The sequence below is a fragment of the Gossypium arboreum genome, chromosome 13, assembly GCF_025698485.1.
Source record: "Gossypium arboreum isolate Shixiya-1 chromosome 13, ASM2569848v2, whole genome shotgun sequence".
Taxonomy (NCBI): domain Eukaryota; kingdom Viridiplantae; phylum Streptophyta; class Magnoliopsida; order Malvales; family Malvaceae; genus Gossypium; species Gossypium arboreum.
The window spans coordinates 50,621,463-50,630,422 of record NC_069082.1 but is presented as its reverse complement, the minus strand read 5'-3'; the positions used below and the strand labels follow the sequence as shown (position 1 = coordinate 50,630,422).

Sequence of the window (8,960 nt, the reverse complement as noted above, 5' to 3'; positions counted from 1 at the left end):
TGAAGCCGAATGGAACTCTGTTGGAGAGAGTTTGAATCGGTTGAATGCTTGAATTAAGGAGTGATAAGGGGAGAGATTTTAAGGATTTGAAGGGAGGCATAGAGTTGGACGAATAGTGGGGATTAGGTAGGAGAAATCTGCTTGGGGATTTTGAGGGTAGTATTTCGACATTAGGGGTTGTAGTTGTGCTGATTTTCTTCTGTTAAACACCCTAGAGTCATTCTTTTCTTCCCTTTTCCGCTCTAGCCGAAAACACCACTCTCTTCATCCAGTTTCTTTCTCTTTTATTACCAAAACCAAACCAATACTCCCTTTCTTTTCATCTACTACTTCCTTTCCTTTCATCCCCCTTGCCGAATCGTCACAAGAACCGAAACCTTTGAAGGTTGGTTGTGCCGTATGCTTTTAGACCAGCATCTTTTCTGTTCTCCTTATTTGTGGTGACCGACCCCTTCATCTAGTAAGTACTTGTTTTCCAAACCGTTTTAGTGGTAAATGTTGAGAAATGCCGAAACCCCCCTATGGTTTAGGGAGGTTGTCGATTTGAAGCATAGGCCTTATGAGGGCCTTTCCTTTTGACCTGTATGGTTTGTGTAGTAAAATAGATAACTTTGGAGGAGCAGCAAGGCTTGGAGTATCAGTTTTGGATAAGCTTGAATCGAATCGTCGGACCCTGTGAAGGTAAGGGATCTATGGCTATTAGGGATTCCTTAGCCGAATATGGTAAGGTGGACTTTGGGTTTGATTGCTTGAACTGTAAACTAAGTATGGTGATGTTTAATTGTAGGTTCTCGTGGGAGACTTTGTTAGCGAACGTCACAAAGCAGGTGTGTAATAACCTCCGTAACATATTATATTTTCGCTGAAAAGCAAAAATGTTTAAATTCGGCATTTTGGAAACTTGAGATTTTGCATGTGGTTTTAGATGCGATAGATACGACATGGTCAGTGTTGGGATCAATGGAACAGGTAAGAGCGCAAATTTTGTGCACGTTGGTAAGTTAGGCCTCAAGGGGTTGGAATTGGGCCCAATGGGCTTCAGGCCATTTGGGTAAAAATTGATAGATAATGGAAATTGGAAAAAGTTGCATGTTAACACGGTGAGTACTGTTGTAAAATTTGGGTTAAGAGGGCTTAGTAGGCTAAATTGGCATTCGTAGGGCCCATTAGGGGTTTTGGGCCCAAAAGCCCGATTTTGTTAAAATGCGTTAAAATCATAGTTTAAACACTTGGAATTTAATAATTGTTAATGAACGTGGATAACCTGTAATATTTGGAAAATTTACAGAATTACACTTAAAATATGGAAAATGACTGTTTTGCCCCTAGGTAAAAATGACCATTATACCCCTAGGGTTTAATTATGAATATGATGCATGAGATTTTGATATACATGATATGACATGATATGCACATGATATGTTATGAGGTGCACATGATATACTCATTATATGCATGGGTTGGGTTTGATATAAATGGAGGAAGTCCAAAAAGGGCTTTGCCCTAGTTCACCGAAAAGGGCTTTGCCACAGTTTATCAAAAAGGGCTTTGCCCCAGTTATTAAAAGAGGCTAGGCCTCCAGTTATGATAAAGCAGCTATGCTGCTAGTGGAGAGTTTGGTTGGGTGGGTTGAGGTATTCTCCACATGGAGAGCTTGGTTGGTACGGGTGGAGAGTAACGGATGGTGGGTTGAGTAGTCTCCCTAAATGCGCTTGCTTACATTCATTAATATTACATGTGATATTGAAATGGGCCTATGGGCCATACGGCTTACAGTAAAGGCTTTGGCCCAGTGATATGAATTTTGAAAAGGCTTCAGCCCAGTGTTATGAATTATGAAAGGCTTCAGCCTAGTATATGTTGAGACTGAATTTGGGCTTAGGCCCAGTATGCTGAAATTAGTTTGGGCTCTGAAAGGGGCTTGTTGTACACTGAGTTTCCAAACTCACCCCCTTCCTTAACTTTGCAGGTGAGCCTTGATTTGGAGACTTGGAGCTGGAGGGGATTTAGAGTGGCCGTGATGATCGTTTTCGAACTTTGTAGTAAGTAATTGGTTTTTTAAAGCTTTATCGTAGTTATTATTATTATTTGGTTTTGGGTTGTAATAAGGCCTTTTTATTTTTTTTCTAGGATTATTTTATTTTATACTATATGTTTTACTATTATTAATCTAAAATGGCTAGACTTAGGGTGCGTTTTCAAAACAATTCTTGTTTCCAAAATAATGCAACGATACAATCAATCAGTTAATCAAAACAACTATTTAAATGAATTACAACTCGGTTTTCATAAAAAACCTAATCTCGCGCCAGGGTGTGGCAATGGTTGTGAGCATGTCTAGGGTTGGATCCAATCGAGAGCATGGTACTTAAGCAGCCTTCATGCTCACCTCCTCTGTTTCGGATACCTACCTGGTGCTCAGCTTCCATTCACTTTAGCAAAGACCATCTTTTAAAACACTAAGAAGGGCATTGGAAGAGGATTGGGTTTTCTTAAAGACTTCAAAGTGACATGTCAGATTCGGCCATAACGTCTGGGTCGGGTTTGGGGTGTTACAGGGGAGGTTTTTCTTGGGTTCAAATGGTGTTGGGGAGGGGTTTTCTTTTGGGTTTCAGAATTTTGCTTATTCGACTTTTACCAGTTCGTTTTGTCACTTTTTGCACTTTGGGGTTTTAACTATTGGTTTTATCTTTGGCCAACTTTTCTATCTTACCCTCCCTCTTCTAGTTTGTTGGTGACTAAATAACTTGTCTCTCTTTTCTTTCTGCACCTCTTTTCTTCTGTTAACCACTTTTCTTATCATCCTTCCCTTCTTTTGATCCTTTACGGAATACTTCTTTTTTTCTCTTCTCTCCTCTTAAAACCTTTTCACCCTTTGGTATGTGACAGTGGCGGCATAACTTTTTTCCCTACCTCTGCTTCCGACTTTTGCAACTGATTTTGGGCAATCAGTAGGTGCTTGTCTCCCTTTCTATTCTTTTCTTTTCGTGGTATAGTAATCTCTCTTATACCTTCTTACTATTGTTTATGGCTAGGAGCGTGTGGGTATTGAACCTTGCCTCTATCTTTTGGATTCTCACTTCGGGAATAGGGACGACTGCTTTATTTCCACAATCGGTTTCATGTTTTTGGTAAGTGATTACATTGGTTCAATCTATATGTGATCAATATCGATATAGGTTAATAGAATTCGGTTGTATGCAGTTGATAAACCTAATTTATACATATTTTTATCCTATGCTAAGCACATTTATGGATGATTTCTCCTTAGATTTGGTGAATTCGATGCTCCTAATCCTTTAATTTCATGTTTTATACTTAGGTGAGCATAAGAGAGTAAAAAGAGCGAGAAATGGGCTGAAAACAGAGAAAATGGGCCAATGTGAGAAATCAACACGGCCTGGACTTCCCTACACGGGTAGACCGCACGGCCGTGTCTATTCAATAGACTCTAACACGGTTTGAAGCACTCGCACACGGGCTTGTCACACAGGCGCGTTCTTGTCGGGCCCAAGTCTAGTTCTAATCTAAAAATGGCACTTTGGAGGGCTTGGAGGCATTCTAAAGCCTATTTAAACACACTAGAGGAGGAAAAAAAGGGACACACAGGGTAGGAAGCAAGGAATTATTCAAAAAAAGCTGATTGATCCATCTTAGAAGTCGAATTCTCCTTCAAGACTGAAGATCTCTAATTTCCTTTAGTAGTTTTTGGGTTTTCTTTATGTTTTGTTATTATTATTATTTTGAGATGTTTTCTTTTACACTTATGAACTAAATCCCCTAAATGCCTAAGGGGAATGAAACCTAAGATGGATCTTGTCATTATTTTCTAAATTATATGATAAATATTTGACTTGTTCTTAATTATGAGTTCTTAATTCTTGCTTTAATATTCCAGGATATTAATTCAAGTATTGATGTGCTTATTTAGAGGAGAAAAACTCCATGTCTAAGAGTAGATCTAGCATAATTAAGCGGAGTTGATTGCACCCCTAGACATAGGGCTACATAATTTTGCCGGATTAGGGTGAAACCTAATAAGGGAATCTATAGATTGAGTTAATGCAACACTAGAGGTTTTAATTAGAAAGAGATTTCAATTAATCAAGCTAGGGTTAGATGTTGTTAGCCTCGAGAGAGATAATAATATAACTTAGGGATTTCTATGGATCAAGTCAAGTGAATAAATCATCTGATTCAGAGTCAAATAACAAGTGAAGTCTAGGTGGATTTTCCCTTGGATATTGTCCAAATCAATCAGTTTTTCCCAAAAGTATTTCCTCAATTTTCTTCCTATGCATACTTAGTTTAGTTAATTAATTTAGATAAACCAAACCCCTTTACTTTTAGGCTAGATAATAAAAAGAGAGTCAATACTAGTACTTTTAGTTCCTGTGGGTTCGACATCCTGGTCTTGCTATAAACTATACTACTGTTTGATAGGTGTGTTTGACTTCATCATGATAATAGTTAGTTTTCAAGTACGGTCAATTATAAAATTAAAACTTATCACGATTTGATGATCATCAAGTTTTTGGCGCCGCTGTCGGGGAACTAAGATATTAGGAACACTTAATTTTTATTACTTTAGCCATTTATTTTATTGCAATTTTAAATTTATTTTAGTTTTGTTAATTTTAATAAATTTTCTTTTTCCTTCTGGCAGGTTTTTATAATTTATGACTAGAAGAAACCCATCGGGACCATTACTTTTTGATAGTGAGATAGAACACACAACCCACAAAAACCGAAGAGAAATTAGGCGAAGCCTATGTGACATAGAGGAAGGACAAGAGGACGATATTCAAACCACAACCGAGGAGATGGCTGGAAATCAGAATAATCAGCTTCCTCCTATAGTTGCTGCAGATCCAATAAATCAGAATCTTGCGCCTCGTACTATCTATGATTATGCTAAACCTACTTTAACAGGAGCCGAATCGAGTATAGTTAGACCTGCTATTGCTGCAAATAATTTTGAACTGAAACCTAACACGATTCAAATGATACAACAGTTTGTTCAGTTCAATGGTTTGCAGGATGAGGATCCAAATACTCATTTAGAGAATTTTCTTGAGTTTTGCGACACATTTAAGATCAATGGCGTTTCTAACGATGTCATTCGCCTTCGGTTCTTTACCTTTTCTTTGAGAAACAAAGCTAAACAGTGGTTGAACTCGTTACCATGAGGGTCAATTACTACTTGGGAACAAATGACCGAAAAATTCTTACTTAAATATTTTTTGCTGGCAAAATGTAACACCCCTATAGCCCGTATCCGTCGCTGGAGGGGGTTATGAAGAGTTACCAATCCAAAACACTACATTTGTACATTCACATTTACATAAGTTCATTAGCAATTATATGCATAGCCAAACACAATCAAAGATCGAAATTCAGACTTATACCGACATTCAAAAGTTGCCATATTCACATGGCTTATATACAACAACATCTCAAAATATCATTCACTTAAGTCTATTCTATACATGCCATACTAGCTCCAAAACATAGTAGTACCAAAATGATAGATAGTGTGACAAGTTGCTGACGATCCTCCCGAGCAGGTGACTGGAATCAACAATCTATAAAACAGAGAAACGTAACAAACGGAGTAAGCTTTCATAAGCTTAGTAAGTTTTAAGCAATGCAAACAAATAAACTCAATTATACTTTCATCATTCAATTTCTCAAGACGCCATTTTCTAGGTATATTGCCATTTGGCCGAATATACACAAGCACATAATGCACATTTAGCATTCTTATTTCACTTAATCTGAATTCCTATAACATAAATAAATCAAATACTTTCACATACTTTCACACCTTGACCGAATGTATCATGATCATAGATATAGTTATAACATTTATTCACATATGTATCACATTATACACTTATGATTCAATTCAAATCAAACTCACATATAAGTACATAATACGTAACTGGCCAACTTAACGTATTGAATGTATTCATTTGTCGTTCTAACACGAGGTATCTTAGTCTTAGACTTTTATCAAATCACTGACATTTAGCCTACTAGGTTTTAAACCCGAATTCATCCACCGGTATTTCGCCTGCTAGGCTCGAAGCCCGATATCATTTCACCGGCATTATAGCCTGCTAGGCTCGAAGGCCCGAATAGTATCTCACTGGCATTATAGACTGCTAGGCTCAAAGGCCCGAATAGTATCTCACTGGCATTATAGACTGCTAGGCTCAAAGGCCCGAATAGTATCTCACTGGCATTATAGACTGCTAGGCTCAAAGGCCCGAATAGTATCTCACCGGCATCATAGCCTACTAGGCTCAAAGTCCCGAATAGTACCGTACAATATTCAAATCAACAAGTTTCATACAACACAATCACACCAAATTAGGTACTAGCATCATTTGAATATATCATCCTACATTTTATTCACTTTTATTTCATTTCATCATTCACACTTATCATTTGATAGTTTACACATAACATCTCACTCATATTCATCTAACACTTATCATTTGATCATAAAAGCATATCACATTTTACTTCCATATTATATTTGCCATTCGGCCATATACATACATTACAAGTAATACTTAATTCTCATAATATGTCATGTCATTATCGAATATTATTTATGTTTAACTACTTAAAACTTACCTCGAATATTTTCGAACAGTCTCGGATCGGCTATTCAACTACTTTCTCTTTTCTCCCGTCCAACCTTGGTTCTCTATGCTCTTGAGCTAATTCAAATAAATTTAACTTATTAAAGTCCCATCATGCTAGCTTATGGCCGAATATGACAAGATATTTAATAGGTCATATAGCTACTTTTAGCTCAAATACCAAATGGTCATACACATTTTTAATCACATTAAGCAATTTAATACAATTAATTTAACATTTCCTCATGTACACCTTTATGACCGAATACACATATCAAATAAGTAACTTACCTTAACACATAACCCACATAGCCAAAGTACATATAACCCTAATGACCGAATATGTATATCACCAAAATTCCTATGACTTAACTTTTAACCTTCATAGCCGAATATTCATTGTATACCTATTTCACATACACAAACACAAAACTCATATGGCTTATCATATTTTCATATACATATCTTAACCATATAACCGAATATATAGCTCATGAAATAGATATTTATTCACGTTCCCTTAACACATATTGATCAACTAGTCCATGCATTAGCCTTTGGCACATTCGGTCATTAAAGCAATAACCTATTTAACATTCAAGCATTTTATACTAAAATTTCTCCCAAGGACGAATTCATATACAACCTTTAATACTCATACAAAGTTTATATTTTAAATAATTTATCCACACACTATTAACTTAATATCAATTAACTAAGCACTTTAACAAATTTTCTTTAACTATACACACATTCGGCAATGACAAAGACAATTTAACAAACCTTAAATTCAACTTATAACAATATATACTCAATATTCAAAGAATTTAACATCACTTCATCATAATTATTCATCATGGTCGAATGCTCCTTTTAAACCATTTACCCTCACAAAGCATAAATTTCACCTTCAAACTTACAAGCTTATAATCCCATGAATTTTAACATCATAATATCTATCCAACTCTCACTCATTAACTTCTATCATAAATCTCAAAATCTATAGTTTTTCTACCCATGACCGAAACCTCCAACAACACCAAAAATAAAAAATATACTTCATGGGTTTAAGGTAGAACTAAGAAGGGAACTCATAAACATCAAGATATAAGTAAACTACCATGAACTTACCTTGGATTTTTTTTTTTTTGATCTACAATGACCGAACAACAAGCTTTCTTTTTCTTTCTTTAAGTTTCAAGTAAGCTAAGGAAGAAGATGAGCAAAACACTTTGTTTTTCTTTTTATCATCTTTTCTTATTTTAGTTAATTTTTATTTCATAATTTAAGCCATTAACTATTATAATATTAATATAAAATGTATATATGGCTAATCAACCATCACCATGGCTGGCCACTTACTTAAAAATGGGGAATTTGACATGCAAATCCCCATATTTTAAGCCATGAAATATTTGGCCACTACACTTCAACCTATCACAGTTTCAAAGTTTCTCACATAAGTCCTTTTTAATTAATTTCACATCTAAATGACAAAAATCAAAGCATGAATTTTTCATACATACACTTTCACTTATAATAGGCATAGAATATAACATTTAATTATTTTTGTAACTCAATTTTGTGGTCCCAAAATCACTTCCCGGCTAGCGTCAAATTAGGGTTGTCACACTAAAACGGCTAAGTTGAGGAATGATATCTCTTCTTTTGTGCAGATGGATCTAGAAACACTCTATGATGCATGGGAGAGATACAAGGATCTTTTGAGAAGGTGCCCTCACCATGGGTTACCACTCTGGATACATGTTCAACATTTTCACAATGGCCTGCATCCTTCGACTAGACAGATGATTGACGTAGCTGTTGGTGGGACTATCAATAATAGGACACCTGAAAAGGCTTATGAATTTATAGAAGAGATGTCACTGAATAATTATTAGTGGCAAGTCATGAGGACAACGCCAACGAAAGCAGCCAATGTTTTTAACGTCAATTCAATCACCATGCTCTCTAATGAGGTAGAAATATTGAATAGAAAAAATTGATGGTTTACTTGGTTCTTCACAGGTTCACCCAGTAATGCAATGCAATACAAGTGGAGGAGAAACGAGCAATTTAGAATACTCACCGTATGGCCACAACATGGAAAACGAGCAATTAAATTATATGGGTAATAATCCTCGACCTCAAAATAATCCTTATAGAAACACTTACAATGCAGGATGGAGGAACTGCCCAAATTTCTCATGGGGAGGCCAAGGGAATCAAAGACCACCACCTCCTCCAGGCTTCAACAACAACCCTACCAGTAAAAGAAAAAGCCGAACGTTGAGGAGATGATGTCAA

General features: G+C 36.2%; 1 non-coding gene across 1 annotated transcript; it reads right to left on the bottom strand.

Moving 5' to 3' along the window:
- Nucleotides 1-8,296: 8,296 nt before the first annotated feature.
- Nucleotides 8,297-8,403, bottom strand: LOC128287016 (small nucleolar RNA R71). The gene has a single exon (XR_008277716.1). It is a non-coding gene; the product is annotated as a small nucleolar RNA R71 (small nucleolar RNA).
- Between the last annotated feature and the right edge of the window lie 557 nt (nt 8,404-8,960).